We start from the raw sequence: 26116 nt of genomic DNA, 5'->3' as shown, positions 1-26116 counted from the left end.
TGAATTCAGACCTGGACTGAAAGAATATTATATGTCATTAAGTTAAATATCTCACTGAATACAAATATTTCCTCCTGAGTACTGATTAGCAAGCTTTAATCTTAAGAGAGGGAATCAGGTTCTTCCTTTGCAAATATTAGTTGTGTTCCTTCAATCTAAAGTTGTGAAGGGAAGTAAAATTGATCATAACACCATAAAATACATTATTTGCATGTGTATATGTATATTTAAAATAACATACATTTACATATATATGCAGATAATTTATATTGCACATATTTACATATTTATATATAACCAATCACTTATTACATCACTTACATGTATAAAATTTTATCCAACCAATCAGCCATTTTCAGCTTAATGTAACCTCTGTATCAAACTAAGTTTCTTGTTAAATGTTATATGTATAGATCATACAGTGGAATGCAGTGGAAATTGACTGCAAAATTAAATTCAAATATTTCAAAAGAGGTAGGATTTTATATAAAAAAAAATAAATGATGTGATGAAGAACGTTTGAATTGCATGCAAAGTCTTTACAAAAGAGCATCTGGCTATTTAAGTCAATCAACTTAGAAGCAAAAACATAAAATATTTATGACATGCTGAACACTTCCAAAGAGAACGTGAATATAAAAGAAATAAAAGAGGAGCTTGTAGGAATTGATGGAGTGTACTACTGTCTCAAGAACGATTTTCTTTATAATCATATTGTCAAACAGGAATTCAAAAATATCATGTTATGCTATTATAAACCTTTGTCAAAAAATTCCATACACACCCGAAATCTGTTAAAACTTGATGCATTCTAAGATAGCTCATATTTCCTAACATTTAAAAATTATTGACTATCATATAGAATTTCCACTTTGAAAATGCTAGTTTTAAGACAAGTTTATAATAACAATTTTCAAACCTTTCTATGAACTTTTATTTCTTTTTTTAGAGTAGAATGATTTCAATTGCCTTTTACTGTCGCTAGTTATACTTAGCAGGAATCTCATCTGTACCTTTTGAGAAACCTTATTCTGTATTTCAATGGATTAGACTTTATACTTTGCTGTCTATTCATTCATTAATATATTAAAAAATATTTGTTGTGTTCCTTAAACCTGCTAAAATTTGTTGTAAAAGCCAGGGGACTGCAGTGAATAAAACAGATCTTTTCAGACATTTTGTATTGAGTCAACCTCTTACCCAATTCTCTTTCTAGCTTCTGTCCATCCTGCCTTTTGTAATGATACTTAACAAATCACCTCTGCAACATAATAGCCTTTCAAATATTTGAAGTTGTTGTCATGTTTTACTTTAATCCTCTTTTTTTTTTTCCTGTTAGAAATACCCAGGTCCTTTCATTGTATCTTGTTTGACATAGTTTTGAAATGTATCATCAACCATCAACTTTACCTGAGGCACCATGATTTCTAAATTACTCCCTCATCCTTTTCATCTTTCTTTAGTGCCTTCCTATAATTTGTCAGAGATGTTTTTAGACTGTAGCTTACCAAATGTAAATATGATAGATATACAATATGCAAATGTAGGATAGAGAATAAATACTCTACCCTTTGTCAAGGACATTATATATCCATCTGTACAGATAATATTGTATCTATAATATTTTCAGGAATATATCAAAGCTTAGAGCCAAATTAAGTTTTTCTTCATCTAACTCACCCATAGTGATTTAGCTGCAAATACTTCAGTCGGATATTTTCAACTCTGTATTTATTTGAGTTGAGGGTTTGCATCCCCCACTCTCCCCATTTTTTTTTTTTTGGCACTGGAGGGCATCGTATTTATCTCTGCTAAATTTTATTGATTTTAGTCTATTGTTTTAGGCTTTTAGGGGAATATTTAGTGTTAATTCTGTCCCAACAATATTTGTAATATTCCTTAGCTTTGTGTCACCTACAAATTTAATAAGCAGGCTTTTTTTCTCACTATCTAATTAAAAAATAAAAAAATAATAAACCAGAGACAAGCATAGATCCCTGTGGTAACCTGCTGGAGATTGCCACTGGCTAATTCTTTGTATGAGGATGTTACACTGGGTCTCAATTTCCCTTTCTCTGTTATCAACCAACATACCTTCCACAAGATTACAACCAATCCATCATGAATACAATTATAATGCTTTTCTGAAACTGGAATATACCATGGTTACAGTATCCCCAATAATTTTCCCCAGAAGAATTGTGTAGCTCCTTCCTCTGTGCATTTATTGCACGGTTTATGTACCTACAATATATTACCTACTAGAATTATATTAGAGTCATTTGTTTCCACAGCAGGTCAAGCAATGGTACTCAATATTTATTAGTTGAATGAGTAAATGAGTGGTAGGTTAGTTTATGCTAACTTCTTCGTCAAGGACCCTAACAGAAAATGACACAAAGCTGTTCTGTAAATGCTGAATGATTTTTGGCAACACCTAAGGTCTTAGATAACAAGATTTAATATATTAAGATCATTGCATGGCTATAAGTTGTACAAATGACAGGAATTGCTACTTGCATTTAGAGCTGGAGAAACTAGAGTAACTAAAAATTATGACTGCTCCAGGGTCTATGACAAAGCAATTTAAAATAGGACTCACACGTCCTACTTTACAGAAATGTTCCACTCAAATCAGGGACAAATCTGTCAAATCAGAGAAGCAGCTTGGGGGTATATCATGTTTTGCCAATGCAAATTAATGTAGCAGTTTAGAATTAATGTTTTCTTTTATTACATGATTTCTTTTGTTTGTTAGTGTTTTATAACAGTGTATGCAACTATTTTTATTATTAAATATTTACCATGCATCAGCTATGTAGTAAGTATTCTGCTATGTATGTGTAGTACTTTGGAGACTCTATGAAAGATATTAAATATAGGATATTTGATATACATAATGCATATAAGTATAGAAAATTTCTCCTCACTCGTGGGAACTCACCATCTATTTGAGGAAGGCACATGCATGAGAAAACTAAATAGCTAAATATGCATGATTAAGTTCAACCAGTAGTTTAGTATTATAACAATAATGGTAATTTGGATTTTATTTAATTAACGACACAACACGTATTTAATGAATGGTAACTATTGTTTGCTATGGAATTTCCCCACTGGGCAAAACAGTTACGGATCCTGCACTTTATCAACCTACAGTTTAATATTAGAAACATTGTAGAAGTTTAGAGAAGAGAGATTTAGTTAGGCTATTGGGTCAATAGAAGATTCATGAGGTACTTTGAATGCTGTATCTTGACAACTGAATAGTCACAGAATAGAGGAAAGCTGAATTCCAGGCTAGAGAATAACTGACTTTGCCTATGAAAAAGAAAAGTAATGACGAAAATAGATGCTGCTTCTTAAGAGATGCTGTGGTGTTTTTTTGTTTTTTTTTTTTTCTGTTCAATCCTTTATATATATCAAACAGAGAAAGATGATAAAGATTTCAATTGGAAGAGACCAAGGCTTGCACTGAGGAAAGATGAGCACAAAACACTAACCTGATTAGATGAGTTTTAGCATCCTTTGAAAAAGTAAAATATTTATTGCTTTATTATACAAAGAATTTATTTTAAGTTCAAAACCTAAAGCTCTCATTTTAACTCTGAATCTAAATGTCAAACCTGGTGTGAAGACTAAAATAAAACATGACTTAAAGAGAGAGAACTCTCATACCACAAGCTTCCAACTTCCCTAGAAAAGGCCACTGCAGTGCATTTTCAATGCTGCCTGTCATTCACTTTGCAAATTACAGGTCTTCCACCGAACATTGATGATCCATCACTGCCATGACAACAAAAGTGCTGCCTTAGCGACACTCACTGCTGGTGAGAGGCTGACACACTGCTTATAAATACTGTAGTTGGGAGATTAGAGTAAATTCCACAGAAAGCCACATAATGAATCATGCTTTGGAAATGCAATTGAAGTATGTCAATTTATCTGTATGAAAATGAATTCCAAAATTTTATGTAGTCAAATTTACCTACTTAATTACAAGTTCAAAACAAATGCTTAAATGTACATATATGAACTTTAAATTTTTACTTGATAACTTAATGGATGGTATACCACTTATTACTTTTGATCAGAATTCAGAAAAATAAATATGGAATATAGAAACCTGTCAAATTAAACATAGCTTGGGCAACTTTTTAATAAATGCCAGTTATACTATATAAAAATCAAGAACATTGCTCAACCATTATTATTTTGTCACGTTCATCAATATGAATAAGAATTTCATGTGACATTATTTAAATTTATGTTTTGAGTTATATTTATTAATTATATTTCAGTCTTATGAGAAAATAAAAGAGAGTTTTGCAACTATATATCAGAAAAAAGAAAAATTAATATGTGCTTGTTTGGAAAATATAAAATAAGACTAAAACACATTTATCTTATTTTAGCTTTAGATTACATAAGAAAAAAGTAATATATAAATAGAATATAAAACACGCAATATCCAGTTAGTTAAATTATTTAAAATTTCCATTTGCCAACATTTAGAACATTGTAAAATTTCTGTGGAGTGGAGACTGAGGCAGGAGAATTGCTGAAACCAGAAAGCGGAGGTTGCGGTCAGCTGAGGTTACGCCACTGCACTCCAGCCTGGGTGAAAGACTGAAACTCCATCTCAAAAAAAAGAAAAAAAATTGTGGAGTGAGTGAGTACTCATTTGATGAACATTGGGAAATGCTGACCTTGCATTGACTCAGCTTAGGAACAGTAATGGTTTTGAGGTATCACTCTGGGGATGGGCAGTTTTATTTTTTTTATATTGCTCATTGAGATTCTATTCTTACACTACTATATATTTGTATATTTATTTCTCCAGTCAACTTGAGGACAATCTTTTATCTTTGTTTATTGTATTCGTCTATGGTGCTTAGGGGACTGATGAGTACATCATAGGCAGTGAATTCATATTAGCTAAATTCAATTGAAACTGGCTTAAAATAGTTCTGACTAGTTCATGATTCATGGGAAATAGAGCTTTGGAAATAGTGCATTTGGTCTGAGTTCAAAGCTCTTTGTTTCATAAGAATCACTGGGTTGGAAGACATCTTAGCTCTTTGGGTCCAAACTCTCATTCAGTTTGCCTGCCATAAATTCCCGGGACACCTGCATTCAGGACTTTATACAAACTCTTTAGGTTGTCCAATTTTCACTAAAAATCATATTGTTGGAAACTCTTTATAATATTTACCTGTTTACTAGAAGCTTTTATCATTTGGTTATAAATGTATTCTTTCAGGCTCATGAATTCATCAAATATAAATATCTTTCAATGGCAGCATAGAATTTTCTATGGATCAGGAACCATGCTAATAAAAGGGCAGGGATTCAAAGATAATTTAAAAGGTTACCTGAACTCTGGAAATAGTTTACAATAAATAAAGTGACAATGCCATACATACATTTATGTATCAGTATATGTTATTTGTGTATATATAATATTTAAATATATATATATATATATCACATAAAAATTCACACAGATATATATATTTTCAGGTTATAAAAGTTATATGCTAGCTATAAAAAATAGAAAAACATTCATAATCAGCTTGAAATGCTTATATAAGTACATGTGTGTGTATTACCTTGTCTAATTTTTCCATTTTTTAAACAACTACAGTACCATATCAAATAAGGAAATGAACACTGGTACAATGCAAAAACTTCAGATGTTACTTGTTTTTCATCTACTAATTTGTGTGTGTGTGTGTGTGTGTGTGTGTTTGTGTGTAATGTTCTATGTCATTTTGTCACATGTAAGTATGTATAACAACTGCCACAACAAAGATGTACAACTGTTCAGTCATCACACAGATCTGGATGCTGCTCCTTTACACTCTCATGCCCCTTCCTCTCCCCACTCATGCCTAAAGCTTGGCAACCACTAATCTTTCTCCATCTTTATAATGTCAATTTTAGAAGGCTATAAAAATGGAAGTATATAGTGTATAACCCTTTAAGATCGCTCCCACTTTTCACGATTCAATAGCAATGCCTCTTTAAAAAATTATTTTTTTTAGAAATGAGATTTCTTTGTCACTCAGGCTGGAATGTAGTAGCATGATCTTAGCTCATTGCCACTTAGAACTCTTGGGCTCAAGGGATCCTCCCACTTCAGCCTCCTGGATAGCTGGGACTACAGGCTCCTGCCTCCACACTCAGCTAATTTTTAAAAATTAATTTTTGTAGAGACAGGGTCTCACTATGTTGCTGAGGCTGGTTTTGAACCCCTGGGCTTAAGTGATCTTCCCATCTTGGCCTCCAAATGTGCTGGAATTACATGCGTGAGCCACTGCACCTGACCAGTATAAGTATAAGGCCTTTGACATATATTAAAATCATTATATGTATTCACAGTTTATCCATTCTTGTTGAGTTGTATTTCATGTTATGAATATACTAAAGTTGATTTTGTCATTCACCTAGTGAAGAACATTTTGGTTATTTTTAGTTTGGACTATTACAAATAAAGCTGTTATGAATATTTGTGTACAGATTTTTGTATCAATATAAGTTGTCATGTTCCTGGGATAAATGCCTCTGAGTGTGCTCCTGGATGTATGGTTAAGCATGTGTTTAGTTTCTTAAGAAACTGGCAAACTATTTTCCAGAGCAAGTAAACTACTTCATCTTCCAACCAGTACTGTATGGGAGAACTACATCTATTTTATCTGTATCTTTGACAGATTGTACCTACAATTATTTTTATTTTCTGTTATATATTTATATTTACATAATGTTTATTCAACTATAAACCTATGATTTACAAAACTCCCTTTCTTGAAATAATTCTGCAAAGTACAAAACACATACATATAATACATGTACTCAGTTTTGAAGTATTTTTTACTTACTATTTTATTGCATTTTCTGATTTTCCATATATTCTGGTTTTTAATATTTTATTTGATTGCAATATCTACAGGCAAAAACTCATATCTGGAACAACTCTCAAGTAATGTCAAGTTCTTCATTTTTATCTTTTATCAAGTATCATTTATTTATTTAGAAAACTCTTATATAACACTAAGTCATTTAATCTCCAAGGAAAACTTACCAAGTATGAAATATTGTCATCCTCATTACAGAAATTGAGGCAAGAGGAGGTTAAGTTACTTGCTAATGCTTGAATAATTATATATTAGCAGACCCAGAATTCAGGCACAGGTTGTTTGGTCTTATACACCCTGTACTGTAACACTTCCCTAGCATACCAGAAATCTATAATAATCTCATAATTATTATTTATTGAGATTAATAATATAATCTCAGTCGAGGGACATTCTACAAAATGCTTGACAAGTAATGCGAAAAACTGGCAATGTCATTGAAAAGAAAGAAAATCTGAAACTTTCACAGGCAGTAGGAGGTTGAGGAGGTGTGAGTACTAAGTGTGTTGTATTTATGCTCGATGGTGTCATGCAACAGAAAAGGGACATTGGAGAAAAACTGAAGACATCTGAATAAAGTATGGACTTTAATTAATACTGATGTATCAATTATGGTTCATTAGTTATGATAAATCTTAATGTAAGATGTTAATAGCAGAAACTAGGTGAGAGATATTTTGGAACTCTGTACTTTCTTTGCAATAGCTCTAAAATTGTTCTTAGAAAAGATTTTTTAAAAATTGCAAATTGCAGTATAATCATTATGGTGTTATTCTTTTTGCTAAAGTAAACAAAGTATTATAAACATACAAGAAAGTATTATCAATACATAATATTTATCACATACATACATGCACATATTTTATTATTTTAGAAAACACGTAGAAGGAAAATACTAGACTATTAACATTTACCACCCCAGTGAGTACCTCTGGGAATGGAGAGGAGACGTGCTGAAATGACATTGCTAACTTTTATTTTACACTTGTAGTTTGGCACTTACTGAACCACTTGGAAACCTTTCCTCTCTGAGTCAGGTCTTCTGTGATTCTAATACCAGGAAAGAGACCCAGACATAGGGAATTAATATGCTCTCCATTTCCTGTCAAATGCAGTTGCCAAACAATATTTGACTGCTCCCTCAAAAGTGGTTGTTTTCAGTCATCCAAATTGTCTTTGGCTTCAGATTTGATAAATTTATCTGTTCAGATTAGGATTTAGAGCTGAGCTTCTACAAACTCTATCAACTTTCCATTTCAGGAAGAAAGAGAGAGAGAGAGAAAGTAAGAGAGAAGGAAGGAAGGAAGAGAGGAAAGTAATACTGAGAGAAAGAAAAAATGAAATAAGAAAGTAAAAAGAAAGAGAAAGAAGAAGGAAAGAGAAACAAAGAAAAAGAAAGAAATGGAGAAAGGAAAAAGAAAGCAAGGAAGAAAGGGAGGGAGGGGTGAAAAAGCAAGAAAGAAAAGAAAGAACGAGAGAGAGAGAGGGAGGGAGAGAGAAAAGGAGGGAGGGAGGGGAGAAATTGGTGATTTTATTGCCCCCTCTTAATGGAATTTTCTGTTTCTTACTTTCATTGTGTAAAAATGGTAGGCCTTGAAAATTTAAATTACAACTGTTTGACTTTGAGATAAAAGTATAATAAACTTAACATCTATGTATGAAAAACTTAATTACTAGTACAAGACAAAAGTATATCTATTCATAAAATAATTTTCACCAAGCAATTTGTTAAATAATTGTTCTCATTTCGCACAGTACTTAGAGCCCATCTTTCACAGAATGTTGACGGAAAACTGGCCCACCATCCTTTGGTAAAATGTCAAGATGTATTATTCACACATGAGAAGGAAACATCATTACATCATGGAATATCAAGAATTTCAGACTTTATTTGAGAATTTCCTAAAGATTAGGATGATAACATATTGATAGCCTTGTTAGTTATAATGATCATTTGTCATATATAGATATTAAATGTAAAATAAAACACGAAAGGAAAAAATGAAGCTTTTATAAAACTATTAACTACTTGAATAGTACTAGCTCAAATCAGAGAATTGCAGTATCTATACCAGTTTCTGAAAATAGTCTCAAATAATTTGGTTTTTATTATTTAAAAAAATACTCTGACAAGTGAAAGTGTACCTTTTTATTTCTTTTTCTTGCCTGATTGCTCTGGCTAGAACTTCGAATACAATATCGAATAGGAGTGCTGAGAGATGGAATCCTTGTCTAGTGCTGGATTTCAATGGGAATGCTTCAGTTTTTGCCCATTTAGTATGATATTGGCTGTAGGTTTATCATAGATAGCTTTTATTATTTTGAGATACATTCAATCGATACCTAGTTTATTGAGAGTTTTTAGCATAAAGGGCTGTTGAATTTTGTGGAAGCCCTTCTCTGCAACTATTGAGATAATCATGTGGTTTTTGCATTTGGTTCTGTTTATGTGGTGAATTATGTTTGTAGACTTGTGTATGTTAAAACAGCCTTGCCTCATATTTTTAGGCTCTTGAAGTAAAAAATGCTTAGCAGTATACTTTAATAGTCTAATTTTATTTTAAAAATAAAGTTAATAATTTGCAAGAAGGATATTTAAAACTTAAACCAATTTACTGATTATGTGTGGCACTGCTTTTTAATTTTTCTTTCTTTTTTTTGTAGCTCACTGCAACCTCTGCCTCCTCGGTTCACACAATTCTCCTGACTCGCCCTCTGGAGTAGCTGGGATTAAAAGCACTGGCAACCACACCCAGCTAAATTTTGTATTTTTAGTAGAGATGGAGTTTCACCAGGTTGGCCAGGATCCTATCGATCTCCTGACTTTGTAAACTGCCTGCCTCCACCTACCAAAGTTCTGGGATTACAGGCGTGAGCCACTCACTGTGCCCAGCCAAAGATTTGTTTAAAGCTATTAGAATTGAGTTTAAAAGCTGCATACACTCTTGGTTTTGTTTTGCAGGATTTTCAAAGATTATAATAATTATTCAAAAATCAAAATGATCTAAATTATAAAAAATGTCAGGGTATAAAAAATGCCTATAAATTATTTTTCATTTTATTCATGTAGAAAATTTATTATTTCAAAATATCATTTTTCTAATTCTCCCCAAAATTTCAATGCCTAAAAACTTTGCACATTTATCTATTTTATATTTGCCCTGAGATATTTTTTCTTTTTCTTTTTCTTCTTTCATAATCAGCCTCTCTATTTGAAGATATTATTGGACTTGGAACATGTCCATTGCTGTTTCTGTTGTATGCATAAAAATTTTGTTTTTATCACATGTTTATATAAGATATAAACATATATCTTGATTAATACTAATGTATTAATGGTCATCACTTGTTTTTTTTGAAAAAAATTCTATCATATACATTGTCTGGCATAGTATTAAATTATGTTTGCAGAAGCACTCATATGATAGTACTGGTCTTCGAATTAACCGCCATGATTTCAAGTCATGAAATCAATATGGCCCATCTTATTCTTTTATGTTTTAGCTGTAAAGAAACTCAGAGAAAATTTAGTGGCCATTTGCAGTAACTACCCAATCCTTATTTTCAGAAAGATTTTTCAAATCATAAGGAACTGTTTTACTTAAATTTTTTTTTAGTATATGTGCTGTGTAAGAAGTGAGCACTACTTACATTTTTATTATGTGTATGTAAATGCCTTTGCTGTAACCATAAATGGTTCATCTTTTTCTACTTCCCCTTCTCCTTTTCTTAAGCCTCTTCTTGTTCACGTACTTTTTTTTCTGCTTTTATTTCATTGTTATTTACTACAGTGTCTTTAACTCTGTTATCCTTGTGCACGTCTTCCAAATCTATTACCACCAATTCTAACCTTGCTTGGAACCTTCACTTATTAATCTCATGGTGATATTTAAATGTATCTAAAACCCAAATTGTCTCCCGTGAAAATTGGCTTGCACTATTTTTTTTCCCTCAAATTTAAAGGTATCATCGCCATTTAAACTAGAAACTCTGGATTCCATCTTTGAGGGTTTTTTTGTTTTGCTGTTACTGTTCTATATTCATGAAATTTCTGTAGTCCAGGCACTCCATCTGCACATAAATTATTTCAATAATGTCTTAAGTAACTTATTTTTTTCAATCTCTATCACCACTTCATTCACTCTCTAACATGTCATTGTAATTATGGTTTAAAAGAGAGAAATAATTATGCCAATTCTGTTGAAGTCTCTTAATTTCCTCTCACTTTCATATTGGAATAAATACAAATGTTTCCACAGCTTTTCAGATGCTTTGCACATTTTTACCAACCTGCCTCTCTCACCATTCTTTCCGTACTCCATCATATAACTTTCCCTTTCTCACGCCATGCAATTTTGTGTACCAATCACTGCCCTCACTGTCTGACAAATGGCTATCCATTGTTCAAGTCCAAACAAACAAAAAAACCAGGAACATACAATTAATTTTAGAGAATAATAAAATTATCTAATATTTTTAACATTTTACAATATATCAGGACTTGCTTTAAGGCCTTTATATCTAAAATTTTATTTAATATTTACAGCAACCATATTAAGTAACCCATAGTGTTAATAAGAGGCTAAATTTCACTAAAAATCTAGATCTCTCTTTCTTAAACATATCTGAACTTTTTAAAGCTTTGTATGGGCCTCCATGTCTTCACTTATAATTAATGATTGAATCCATTTCATAGGGTAGTTACAAAGATTTTTTAGTTATACATCTGAAGCATTTGGAACAAAAACTTGCATATGGCACTAATATATATATATATATGCAATTATTATTAATCACTACTATTCTCTAATGACTCAAATATCATCACCCCTATGAGTAGTGATATTTGAGTCATTAGGGGATAGCAGTGAATAATAACATAATATGTTATATTATTAATAACATAATAAATTGTTATTAATATTGTTATTAATAATAATCTGTTATGATTACTTCATTTAGAATAAGTTTTTCTATATTTATCTGATACCTCTAATAACTCTACTACCATGCAAGCACATTGTATATTTGTATTGTGTTTGTAGCGTTTATCTCTGATTATCCCCAAATTTGGTAATTATATTTTTAAAAATATATTTATTGTACATATTTATTTTTATAGATCTCCAGTGTCTCAGCATCAGTGCTTAATAAATGTGCTTATATATAACTTGTGTTTATCTACCTCTCAGTTGTTTAAGGAAGGTAACCAAAGAGCAAGAATGACAGTTAAGCTGATAAACATCATTTTATAATTGAGTCTCCATCCTGAACAGAATATTTTCTAAGACCTCTCAGCCCCTCCATCAGCCGGAGTCTTACATGGGAGACATCTGCTTGGTAGCCAGTTTTGATTTCCTGCTCTGTCATTGGTGTTGCTCTCTGAATTCTAACCAAACATAGCAGCATAATTTCTCACTAATGCTCACCTCTCATCCCTTTAGCAAGTGAGGTGAGAAAATGGCTGACCCTTCCCCACCGACTCCAAAATGTCAATTGTACATCCAAGCAATGTTCTTTATCAAATCAGTTTTCATAAAGACTTTTCTTATGAGGAACTTGAGACAAGTTCTCTCAAGGGCAAGACAGAGAAATATGACAAGCACTTCAAATTATCATATTAAAATAACTTTTCTTTGTGTCCCCAACTCTAATTTTGAATGTGTCACAGACAACACAATTCTCTCCAACAAATTTGTAAACTAATAGCATACTCAATATGAAGTAGTCCATAAACGGATATGCAGATACTTTTTAAGTCATTATTTTGTTTAAGATTCTTTAGTTTGGCATCCTGGTATCCATCTGTAGGACCAAAGTCATCTTAATCATTTCTCTGTATGCAGATAAAACTACTAAGGGCTCATTCTAATATGCCAGAGTTCATGAGGTGAGAATATGAATTAATTTACAATGACTCTTAGAGTATAAAATTAAATTAAGTAGGAAGAGCATAAATATTAAATCAGTAAAACATTGTCAGCACCAAGAATTACTGCTATTTTTATTGCTATATGCAAAATGTAGCAAACTTTCTCTCTTGCAAGTGAATCTTAATAGTATGTAATGAAAATTCATTCACTCTCACCTTTTTCTGGTGGAAAGTCATAAGAAAGCAGCCTACAAAACATTATTACCAACACTGATTGCAACTATCCAAGTCAAGTACTACTTGCTCAATTAATCTTTCGAGGGGATCACAAATTTGACCTGCCACTTTCTTTTAAATCAAATGTATTTTACTAAACCGGCTATTCTGATATCTCATGAATTTAATACACAAATAATATACCTTATTTTGTTTTTGTCTTCTCCTATACGACCTTTCACTTATGGCTGTATTCAAACATTAAAAAGAAATTCTCACATCAAGAATATGAGAAGACAAAAATAAAATAAGGTATTTTTTTTCATTTTATAAGCACAAGGTTTTATTGCACAGAATGAATTGAAAGTGAACTCCAGTGGAAAGCGGGCCCTGGCATAATTCAGTGGCCAGTGCCCGGCCCCACCTGCGTTGTTCTTCCAGAATAAAGAGCTCTGGGCAAGGGCTTGACCACTCCTTTGGAAAACAGAAGGCATTTGGGAATAGGTTAAGACATCTCAAGCATAATGTGTTCTAACTGCTCATTCATTATTGCAGTCATCTGTCAGTTGCACATAGTGGAAATAAATGCACTTATTTGGAAAAGCGGGGCAGTTTTTATAATCAAGTGTTTACGTGTGGCATTCAGCATATATCACATTCAGCTACATAAGCTACCATAATATAATTGTCTATCACCTGGGGAGGGTGTGGGGGCAGGGGGCTGGGGTTGCCCTCTCTTGCTAACATATAACTAACAGAAATTCCTGTTTGAAGAAGGAGCCCCCGCCACCTAAGCCGTTTCTTCTTACATAAAGAGAGAAAAAGTGAAAATTACGTTACCCTGATCCTTGAGCTCCGGGACCCTTCTGAATCTCTTTGGCTGCTCCGGACGTTTCTTTCTCCCTGCCTTACTTCCCCTTGGTGGTTTGTCTTCTGTGGCCTTCTCTGGAGGCCTGCTGTCTTTTTGGTCTGTGCTGGAGGGTTTTTCAGCCTTTTCCGCCTAAGGTTTGCTGGGCTCCTTTGAGAGCGTCTTGTCATCCTCCTTGGCTTTAGCCTCTGTCTTGGGTTTCTCTTCAGGCTTCTTGGCCTCGGTGGCCTTCTCAACTGTTTGGTATCTTTTTTCTCCGGTGCTGCCGCTGCCGCTGCCACCGCCGCCTCCTTCTCTGCTGGTTTGCTGGGTTCCTTGGCCTTGGCATCATCTGGTTCCTTCTTGGCCACCTCTGTCTTCCTTTTGGGTTTAGCATCTTCCTTCATCTCCACCTTGGCAGGAGCCTCCTTCTCTGGGGCGGCTGCATGTTTCTTATCTTCAGCCTCTTCCTTTTTGGCTTCGACTTTGGATTCTTTGGGCTTTTCGACAGCAGGTTCCTTCTTCTCCACCTCAGGCTTTGGAGCCTCCTTCTTGGGTGCCGCCTCTTTCTTGCTGTCCTTATTCTCTGGTTTGGCATGGTGGGAGCTTTCTCTTCTTCTGCCTTCTTTGGTGGCTCTTTGACTTTCACCTCCTGGGCCTTCTCCTCCTTAACTGGAGACTTCACCTCTACCTTCTTTGGGATCTCCTTCTCAGGGTCCTTGGCACCCTCCTTCAGTGGAGACTTCGCCTTCTCTGGGGACTGGACCTCCTCCTTGACAGGACTTTTGGCTTTTTCGGAGGATTTGTCTGCAGGAGACTTTGCTTCCTCCTTTGCTGGAGTCTTGGCTTCTGGAGACTTCACATCAAGAGTCTTGGCCTTCTCAGGGGACTTTGCTTCTTCCTTCACTGGGGACTTGGCCTTCTCAGGAGACTTGACTTCAGCTGGAGATTTTGCTTCCTCCTTCCCTGGGGACTTAGCCTTTTCCAGGGACTTGACCTCAGCTGGAGATTTTGCTTCTTCCTTCACTGTGGACTTGGCCTCAGCCGGTGACTTTGCCTCTTCCTTTGCTGGGGACTTGGCCTTCTCTGGAGACTTGGCCTCTACTGATTTTGCGCAGCGCCGACGTCAAGTGGCACTTGAGGGCGTCCAGTATCTCTGCCTGTACCTGCGCCTGCCCGGAGGCGCAGCTCTGGGTCTGGCGGAGCAGCTCGCCCACCTCCTCCTGGTGGTGGCGCCGCAGGAAGCCGCACTGCTCCCACAGCGCCTGCGCCTTCTCCTACAGTTCACGCGCGCCGCCTGGGCTTCCTAAACGAAGCGCGCGAGCCACCGCCTTGGCTTCCTCACGCTGCCGGGCCTCGTCGTTGAGGCGCTGGCGCACGTGTGAGATGTCCTCGAGCAGATGCTCCTGCTCCAGTCGCAGCAGACCGCGCGCCGAGCCCAGGCACAACACGGCGCCGCACATCTCGCGGACCTCGCGGTCGTACAGCTCGCCCATTGTGGCGCGGCCTGCGTGCTGCTGCCGCAGCGCCGCCGCCTCGCCCTCCACGCTGCGGTTGTGCGCCTCCAGCTGCCTCACCTTGTCAACGTAGCCCGCAAAAAAGGTCGTTCAGCGCCTACAGCTGCTCCTTCTCACTGCGCGCCGCGGCCGCTGCCACCACGTAGCCCTCCGGCTAGTTGCTCAGCGTGTCCAGCGTTTCGGTGCTCGAGGGGGCGCCTGCGCCGTGGAAGAGGCTGGACGAGGCGGACATGGAGCTCACAGACCTCCAAGAGTGGAAGCCGCTGCAGGAGCCGGAGGCCGAGCACGTCCTGCCTGCGCCGCCCTGACCCAGCGCGTAGTGGAGGCTGCCGCCGCTGTGCAGCAGCGCGAAAGGGACGCCCAGCAGCGCATCCGCGCGGAAGAAGCTCATCGTGGCCAGAGCAGGTGTGCGTGGCCGGGACGGGACGGGAGGTACTTTTCTTTTTTTCTTTTTTTAAAATTAATTTTAAGTGCTAAAAATGTCCATTGTATTGGTCAAGGGTGCAGTACAGGCACCACGTAGTTGTCCACAGGAGCTTGAGGGGCCTTGTGTGGGATGTAAGCGGAGGTGGGCACTGGAGACCGAGGCCCGGACTCTCCTTGGGGTTTGGGGGCTTGGCCTGGGTGCGCTTTCTGGACGGAACCTAGGGCTCCGGGGGCACAGTCGTAGAGAGGGAGTGGGGTGGCCATTGGGGATAATCAGCGGGGTCCTTGGGACGCATTTCATTGGGACCGGGAGTCCCGGAATTGTGGGGGACAAAAAGGGTCTGCGGCCTTGGCTGAGGGGTCACACAGACAAAAGACGGGAAGCTGGCTGCCGCCCACCCCCGCCGCCATGGGGCTGAAGGCCGCCCAGAAGACGTTGTTCCCCCTGCGCTCCATTGACTACGTGATGTCCATGTTTGCTGCCGAGTGGGGCCGAGAGGAGCCCGACTTGGTGCTCCTCTCCTTGGTGCTGGGCTTCGTGGAGCATTTTCTGGCTGTCAACTGCATCATCCCCACCAACGTGCCCGAGCTTACCTTCCAGCCCAGCCTCACCCCTTACCCTCCTGGAGGTCTCACTTACTTTCCCGTGGCCGACCTGTCCATCATCGCTGCCCTCTATGCCCGTTTCACCGCCCAGATCTGAGGTGCCGTCGACTTATCCCTCTACCCTCCAGCGGGAGGTGTCTCCAGCCGTGAGCTGGTGAAGGTCTCCAATGTTATATGGAACAGCCTCAGCAGTTCCTACTTCAAGGATTGGGCCCACATCCAGTCCCTTTTCAGCTTTATCACAAGCACTAAATTTGACAGCTCCAGTGTGGCCTTTGCCGTGGTTGGGGTCTGCCAGGCCTTGGGTCTCCGGGATGTCCTCCTCTCCCTGTCTGACAGTCATGCCTGGGTAGTGTTTGGGCCCAATGGGGAGCAGACAGCTGAGGTCACCCGGCATGGCAAGGGCAATAAGAACCACAAGGTCCAGACAGTCAATGCTGGTGTGGCTGAGCGGAGCTGGCTGTACCTGAAAGTATCATACATGCACTGTGAACACAAGATGGAGGTGGCGTTCATGGTGTGTGCCATCAGCTCTTCCATTGACCTGCATATTGACTCATTGGAGCTGCTGCAGGTGTAGCAGAAGCTGCTCTGGCTGCTCTATGACCTGGGACATCTGGAAAGGTACCCCATGGCCTTAGGGAACCTGGAAAATCTAGAGGGTCTGGAGCCTACTCTTGGCCGGCCAGACCCACTCACCCTCTACCATAAGGGCATTGCTTCAGCCAAAACCTACTATCGGGATGAACACATCTACCCCTGCATGTACTTGGCTGGCTACCACTGTCTCAACCAAAATGTGTGCGAAGCCCTGCAGGCCTGAGCTGACACGGCCACTGTCATGCAGGACTACAACTACTGCTGGGAAGACGAGAAGATCCACAAGGAGTTCTTTGAAGTAGCCAATGATGTCATCCCCAACCTGCTGAAGGAGGCAGCCAGTTTGCTAGAGGCCGGCGTGGAGCAGCCGGGGGAGCAGAGCCAGGGTACCCAGATCCAAGATTCTGCCCTCCAGGACCCTGAGTGCTTTGCCCACCTGCTGCGATTCTATGACAGGATCTGCAAATGGGAGGAGGGCAGTCCCACGCCTGTGCTGCATGTGGGCTGGGCCACCTTCCCAGTGCAGTCTCTAGGCCGTTTCAAGGGACAGGTGCGGCAGAAGGTGTGCATAGTGAGCCGGGAGGCCGAGGCGGCTGAGGCAGAGCAGCTGTGGGTTGAGGAAGCCCAGGAAGGCCGGTGGCAGGGCCCACGGCGGGAGTCCAAGCCAGAGGAGCCCCCGCCCCCCAAGAAGCCAGCACTGGACAAGGGCCCGGGCGCCAGCCAGGGTGTGGTGTCAGGACCTCCCTCCCTCCCCCGCCCCTGGAAACCCCCGGGACAGTCCCCAGCACAGCCCGAGGCCCTGAAGGTGGCAGCACGGCTCAGGCACCAGCACCCGCAGCATCACCACCGCCGGAGGTTCCAGTGCTCACTTTCCAGAGCGAGAAGATGAAGGGCATGAAGGAGCTGCTGGTGGCCACCAAGGTCAACTCAAGCGCCATCAAGCTGCAACTCACGGCGCAGTCGCAAGTGCAGATGAAGAAGCAGAAGATGTCCACCCCTAGTGAATACACTCTCTCCTCAAGCGGCAGTGCAAAGTCCTCTGAACTACTGGGGACTTCGGACCACCTGTGGGGACCCAGGCCCCGCCCTTAGTCCCCCCACCCTGAGCCCATGCTGTACCCTAGCCCAAGGGGGACAGGCCTCACCCCTACCCGAACCCAAGGCTCCAGGTCCCGAGTACAGTCTGCATCAAACCCACGATTTTCTCCAGCTCAGAACCCAGGGCCCTGCCCCAGTCTTTAGAATATAGGTCTCTTCCCAGAATCCCAGCCAGCCAATGGAAACCTCACCCTGGGTCCTAATTATCTTTAAAGGCTCAACCCGAGGAAACCCAAGCTCCTCCTCAGAACGGAGCTGCTCACCTAGAGCCAGACCAACGTTACTCAGGGCTGGCTGCTCCGAGCTCGTAGTAGCTGAGGTTTCATCCTTAACCTAACGAGCACTGGTTCCTCCTCCAGCCTGGGAGCCTAGGACCCTACTCAGTCTCTAGGACTATGTTTCTGCACTTCAGAATTCCATATCTTGTGAATCCAAGCCCCCTGCCCCCAAAGAACTTTAGTCCTGCTCTAGAATTTGGAAATCTAGCTTCCTCTCTTTCCTATCCAGAGTCTGGGACACGAAATTCCGCCCCCAGCCTATGAGCATCCTGAGTCCCGCCCTCTTCCTGACCAAACTGGTCCGGATCAGAGCAGGACCACCTTTCCGACCCTCTGGGAACCTCCCAGAGGTCCAGCCCATCGCGGAGCATCCCGGAGGAAATCTGCAGAGGGTTGGGATTGGGTGGCAGGAGCCTGATGTCTTCCTGTTTTGTACATAGATTTATTTTTTAGTTCCAAGAAAGATGAATATATTTTGTTAAAAAAAAGAAAAGAAAAGCTCTTAGCTAATGGCTTCTTTCCATCCAAACTATTTATAGCACCACCTTATGCTACCCTGCTTCCTCTCCCTGAACCTGCAGTTGGAGTTGCTCCAAAGGCTGTGGCAAAGGAGTTCCCACGTAAGAGTGTCCCAAACTCTCCTGAGATGGGGCCGGTTGGGATTACAAAGAAGGAAGCGCTAAACACCAGTGTCATAATTCCAAAGCATTTATTAAGAGAACTTATACAGAGAGATGTAGCATATTCATGATGAACAGAGAAAGGTTGTTCTACCTAGGTGAGTCCATAGCGAGGTGGTCGGGACAAGAATTTATATGCAGGTTTAAGGAATTTGGCTCAGAACCAATGGGACCAATCTCCTTCAGTGTTTTGAGCAACCGCTTAGACACCTTTATCAGGGCCTGGATGTGTTTAAGGCTCCAGCTTGGGTTCAGCCTGATGGTTAAAACATGCACTAAGTCACAGAGCCGTCAAAGCATTGTGTTTCTTGGTCAGGACACAGAAAGAAAGCAGTGGGTTTTGAGGAACCCTACATCACCAAATTCCAGAATCCAAATAAGACACATTTTAATATGTATCTAGTTCTACTTGAATTCTATTATTTTGTTAGTGGTATTATTCTTTATACCAGTAAACAATGATGGATTCCCATAAGGCCTTAACAATTGTTATGATCTGCCAAGATCAGCTCTACTCCAATATTTGGAGATTTGGATATGCATTCTAGATATTACTATAGAAAATGCATTTTTAATGAGAAAAGAAGTAATTTATTATTCAAATAACTTAAAATGGCAATGAGGTACCATTTCAACTATAAAATTGGTAAATATTTTAAATGAGAATATCTAGTGTTAATGAAGTTATTAAGCCTATATTTACAATAGTCAGTTGATACAAAGTTATTATGTAAAAGTTGGATTGTTTATATTTTTAATTGTCTACTTTTTGTTTATGTGTATTTTTTGTTTTCTATAATGAAGTGCTTTGTAATAAAATATATACCTTAATCACCCCTCCTTTTAATTGAAAGCAGTATTGCTGTTCTAATTTCTCTCTTTATGATTATCTTCTCCATACTAACTCACTCCAACTGCAATTTTGTTTCTTCTTAGAAAGTCTAATTTTCATTCTGAAATTGTACATATAAGGCTTTTCAGGACTTTGTTCGTTTTCTTCATGTGCTTAATTAAATTGAGCTTTCTAAATTATCACAACAGGTTTACATTTATTATTTATTTTCTGTTTTTTCACTTTGCAAATAAAAATTTTATATATTAGCTACATTTGTTTTGAAATATGTCTACAGTGTGGAATGCTAAATATAACTAATTAAAATGCATTACCTCATATGTTTTTCTTTATAGTGATGACACAAAATCTACCATCTTAGAAAATGTTGCGAATGTAATACATTGTTAGAAAGTTCATTTCTTAGCCATTGTGATCATATAGAAATCACATAGGTTAGAATTAATGAAACACAAGCATATATGGAGGGATAACACTGACTAATAATATTAAGCTTTTTACTAAAATAGAGGTATAAATAGAGCATGTTTTTGTTGAATTTATACACATCATAAGTCTGTGTATTGGATTCTTGGAAGCCAGACTTTATTACTAAAAAATAGATTAACAAAATGAAAACTAAGAACGTGAATTTGTTTGGTACCATCATTATGTCTTTGGATTAATACAAATTTTTGCAAAATTTTTATATAGAGCTTCATTTAGTATTAAAAATTTCTGATATCCTTCTAAAACTGCTGCTTTTAGTAATTACATAGGAATATGTCTGCTATTTCACTATCCACATGAGGGTTACATCAACTTTTGTGTGAACTATGTAAGGAGTCCTACAGTGATCATAATGGCTAATTTTCTTATTCTCATTTACATCATTCTTGGTAATAAATAATTTTTTTAAAATATGTATGAATGCTTAGTTGTATCTTTTAAATGGACTGACAGAAAAAACTGTGTGCTTGAAAATATCTAAACTTTGCCAGTCAGGTACACTGAAAAGGATTCTTGAAACTTTATTGCTCAAACTAATGGGTAAAGTACAGCAAAGATGAAAAGATATAAATGATGATACAGAACAGATCTAAATAAGAAAAGTCAAAACTGTACAACTTCTGTTAGTAATTTCATAAGTCCCTGTGTATCTGGGAGATTTCCAGAAACATTAGTTATTAAAGCAGTGGTTGGTTAGAAAATACATGCTATGTAAGTGTTGAATGATAACACATGCAAGAAAATGAAAGAGATCATTTTGCAATATTTTACATGAAGAAGGTTGAGAAAATATACTCATTTATTTTCTTAATAGACATAAAGTTCCTATATATTTTGATTATAAAAGTATCATTAATATTTTTCTAATGAAATATAAATTGTATAGAAATGTAAGTGATTAAAAGCAGTGTACATTAAGAAAAATGAGAAAATAGCATGATATATGCAACTTAATTATTGACATATGCAACTCAATGTGCAATTTAAATATATAAATTTAAATAAAAATTATTAAAATATTTAATACCTTGGCTGACATCCTGAAATGCATTTATTTATATTTAGGCATATACAAAGAATTATATATTTATTGTCTTTCTTATACATTATAATCAGGGTAATAGTTGTGGTGTTCTTGGTCAAAAAATTAAAGCCAAAAAGGTACTATTGAAAATGAGGAATGAAAAGATAATGTAACAAGAATTGGCCTGGATAATAGTTTCCTTAACTCTTGATTGTGGTTTGAAGATAAGGAGCAGACTGCCTTGCAGAGCATCTTTAAAGAAAAAAAAAATCCCTTGCAATTGGTACACCTTTTCAGAGCTGCTGTACAATCAATTGAAGAGGGGTCTGATTCAACACATTTAGGCAAAGAAAGAAAATTGGAAACTTTTATAACTCTATTTCACCATTTACCTTTCAAAATCTGGGAGTAGGATCCTTAGCTTTTTTTTTTTTTTTTTTTTTTTTTTTTTTTTTTTTTAAAAAGGAGGTTGAATCAGTTCCCTCTTCAATTGATTACATTGGGCAATAGTTAAAGCAATCTAAAATCTGATATGTGGAAGCTCTTCATAGCTCAAAAAGCTAACTTTAAGTGACAGTTGATTTCACCAAGTTTTCTTTTAAAATTGTTATCCACTGACAAAGGAAAGAAGATTCATTTTTAATTTTCAAAAACTGGTTATATATTTGTAAAAGTTATGCTTTAATAGAAATTAATATCTAATGTTTTATAGGAAAAAACTGATAATTTACACATCTACTTATTTGTGTATTTTATATAGGTCTAAGTTTATAATGTACTTCATAATAGAAAAGTTTTCGAAATAGAAAAAAAATGGAAGGAATTGGTGTAAAATATAATCAGTCTTCAAATTAGCTTTTATGTGGCTAGTCTGGCACAAAGATCACATCAAAAATATGACATTTTAAAAACAGTATATTTCTGTAATGTAAAAGTAATTTGTCTTAAGACTCCTAAAAATGCGCAGTATAATTCCCTTGACAACATAAGCAGAGCTTGTAATTCTTCCTGCTCTTACCTCATTTCTTTCTTGTAACACCTCACATCCACAATAGATGTTTCAGAGTTTTTAATGCTAACTCAAGGGTTCTGAAATTTTCTGCAGGAGCCAACTCAGCACTGGCACTTTCTTCTATTTCCGTCTTTCTCTCTGACTTGTAAGATCTCTTCTACCAATGACTGTATCCCCCATTGAAGATCAAGATGGTCTGGAACCTCTTAATCCTTCTGCTTACTCCAGTTACCCTGATTATATAATACAAAGACCCAGGAATTTAGTAAAAACCAGGTTCTCAGTAACAGACTGAGGAAGAGCTTTTGTGCCCATGTCTATGTTAATATCTTTATATCCACATGCTCTCACACTGAGAAACATATGTATACCCTAAATATATTATAAATTAGCAAAATAAAACTGATCAAGTACATTGTAGTGATTCATCTAAACCTTAAAGATGGCCAAAATAAATACATCACTGCCAATACTGTTTTGCTGACCTACATTAGAGACATATCTTTGGTGAATTCTATTGCTTTCATCTCTAGACTGATTAATTTGTGAAAGTTTAATTTGTTGAAAAAACAATACACCATTAATTGCTGCTGGAACATTTTATTATTTAATATGCTATTGTATATTTATAATACCATTGTATAAAATATATGTACAAACCTTATAGAACTGCTCAGTAATGTCATATAAAATATATATTTATATATTTTACTATTTGTATAAGAACAACATGTTACTGTGGTGGAGAACATTTGGTAATACTTACTTTCATTTCTTAAAGCAAAGTCCCAGACCACTTCTGCAGCATTTATACAAAGGCAAGCCAAAATGTGTTCTGCCAGTATTAGCCCACCATTTATCTCCTTCTTAAGAGAGAGTTGATGTGCTGTGCATTCTGCGTCCCTCGCCCCAAAACCAGAAGGGAGGGATTATTGACTATTCATCTGATCACATGAGGAGAGACTGAAAACAAATACTCCAAGAGCTTAGCTTCAAGTCCCTACTCCGGAGGGATATGCAGAGTAGCCTGATTTACGCTTGAAGAGTCTAAATATAAGAGGTTATGGCTGGTTAGTTCCAAGAGCACAATGGGAAATGACTACTTTTTGAATGGCCAGAGTTTCATGGTCAAAGGATGTGCAAAGCTCTCTATGCCAGTTCTGGGCCTCATGGAAGGAAGTTAGACTGCATTACTTTGAGAGGGACAATATCTAAAAGGCTTTCCTGAAAATTTAGGGGATCTTAACAGAGATACTGACATTAGAAACTAAGGCTAAGAGAGACATCTTTAAATTCCAGGGGTTTTTACTTGTTCTTTACAGACCTCGAGGAATAAAGATCTCCTAAGAAGCCACATAAACATCCATGAGAGAAAGAATCTGTGTGTGCAGTAAACTCCCCATGATGGATAATATGACCAGATTAAGTCCATATTACTAAGGTAAACTGTTACTTTTATTTACCTTTCTGAATGTTTTCTCTTTCAAAATTATGGGCACCTGAAACAGAATCTAGAAAGTTAAGGAGTCAATGAATGAAAATGGGAGTAGAAACTGACCACATACTCCGGTGTAAGTTTCTGAGCCTAATTTGAAGGAGGAGAAAATATATGAAATTTTGGAACTTTGATATTATAATGGCTTGAATTTTTTATATGTGCAAAAAATAGTGTTTAATTATCTGAAAATGACTAAAACAGCTCTGAAATGTTTCTAAGGTTTTATTTCACAGTAGCAATATTTTGCACATGGAATACATTTAATGAAGTATTAGTGAGAAATAGTAAGATTGGTTTTTGCTTCCCTCCTTCAGTGGAATTCATTTAATACAGTGTTACATGTAATTAAAAACTTTTAAAAAATAGGATAAAAATATTGTTTCTTGTATTTTCTAGATAAAAAATGAGGTAAACATTTTATTAGGTAAGTCAAATGGTAAAATAAAATATAATAAAAAGGAAAATAAATTGGTATTAGATCAAGAGAAGACAGAATTGACTCTAAATCCTAGTTCTAAAATAATGGAGGTTTCCATGGAATATGGCTGCTCATTTAGCATTGAAAGAATTTAGTTATATGAATTATTATTAGCTAGTTAAATAATTTGATGAGAAATCCAATTTATTTAATTAAATGACTTTATTTAAATGTTTCTATTATAAATAGACTTCTGTAATAAAAAACCTCCTCAAAGTTTTATTACTTTTGATGTCTGTTCAATATTTTACATATGAAGTAGAAATATATTGATAAATTGTCATTTTTTATAATGTTTGTTACATATTTTAAGCTCCCTGTGACTTCTAAGTCTGTTTTTATATGGGTGAAAATGTTATAGAAACTAAGATGTGTTTTATGAGCATTTAACCAGTGCCTCCAGACATACTCATATGCTTTTAAAAAGCAAATATCTCTAGGCTTTTGAACTACTAATGCATTTAAAGTTAGATTTTAGCGATAGAACTGTATTCATAGATTGCTAAACTAGAAAATTGTGCCTTAATATGAAGGTTTAAAAAATAGCAGAATGATGTGCAGTTCACAATTAAATGGAAAAGAAGTTATGCCCCAACTCCTGAGAACAGTGCAGCTACATAAATTCTTTGTAATTCTTCTGTTCAACAGATCTTTCTCTCATCCCCATTTACTTATTTTTTTATGCCCATTTACTTATTTATTCAATTACTTCTTTATGTCATTATGGACACACTGATATTTGTTTTGTATTCTAGGTTATAATCCAATACTGCTTCATTAATTTTCTGATTCAATTGCTTCCAGCATTGGTCATTAGAAGTTTTTGCAATGGGGTTTTATGTCCCTTTGGCATTCTCCTACCATTATGTTTTTCTAGTTTTTCTTTATTTGGGTTTGCTTGTCCACAGCAAATTTCTTTGAAATAGTATAGTACAGAAAGAGAAGAGGAGAGAAGAGAAACTTTACAGCGGTGATAAGTGACAAACAGTACCTCAAGCTAGGTTAACTTCAACAGTGATGTCATGTTTATACTAGGTACCCTTGATACATTGTGATGAGAATGGTGCTTTATCTATCTGCTCTTCCTCCCGCAAATCCATAACACAAATCTAATCATGAGAATGATAGGAGTCAAACCCTACTGAGGGCATTCTACAAAATAATTGATCAATAATCCTCTAACCTGTTGAGATCATCAAAAGCAGAAAGTCTATGAACAATCACTGCAGAGAGGCCAACAGAGATAATAAAACTAGTTGTAATGTGGCATCCTGGATGGGATCCTGAAACAGAAAAGTCATGACAAGTAAAAATTAAAACAAAGTGACTTAAGGACTTCAATTAATAATAATAATGTATCAATATTGGTAATTTAATTGTGACAAATAATAATAAGGGACACTGGGCTTGGGATATATAATAACTCATTTCCAGAACTTTTGTAAATATTAAACTATTCTAAAATTAAAAAGGTTATTTAAAAAATAATATGAAGATAATTATCATTAATTCATATAAGATAATTACCATTGATTCATATAAGATACAAATATCTGACAAAGTTTAAGAAATGGAAGATAAACTTTACAGTCATGTTTAAACTTCGCTTTGCAGTTAATATTTACTTTTAAATATAGACCCAATTTTTCAAACTCTTTCAATCCGCAAGTAAAATGATAATTCCAAAGACAGAATAACTAGATGA

The 26116-nt window shown here is 36.9% G+C and overlaps 2 pseudogenes; one reads left to right on the top strand and one right to left on the bottom strand.

Moving 5' to 3' along the window:
• Nucleotides 1-13804: 13804 nt before the first annotated feature.
• LOC116551191 lies at nucleotides 13805-15760 on the bottom strand (annotated as a pseudogene).
• Nucleotides 15761-16102: 342 nt separating this feature from the next.
• On the top strand, nucleotides 16103-18093 carry LOC116551124 (annotated as a pseudogene).
• Nucleotides 18094-26116: the final 8023 nt, after the last annotated feature.

Source organism: Sapajus apella, unplaced genomic scaffold (assembly GCF_009761245.1).
Source record: "Sapajus apella isolate SASKATOON/1434 unplaced genomic scaffold, GSC_monkey_1.0 scaffold9, whole genome shotgun sequence".
Classification (NCBI taxonomy): Eukaryota; Metazoa; Chordata; class Mammalia; order Primates; family Cebidae; genus Sapajus; species Sapajus apella.
This window is presented reverse-complemented; position numbering and strand designations above follow the sequence as displayed.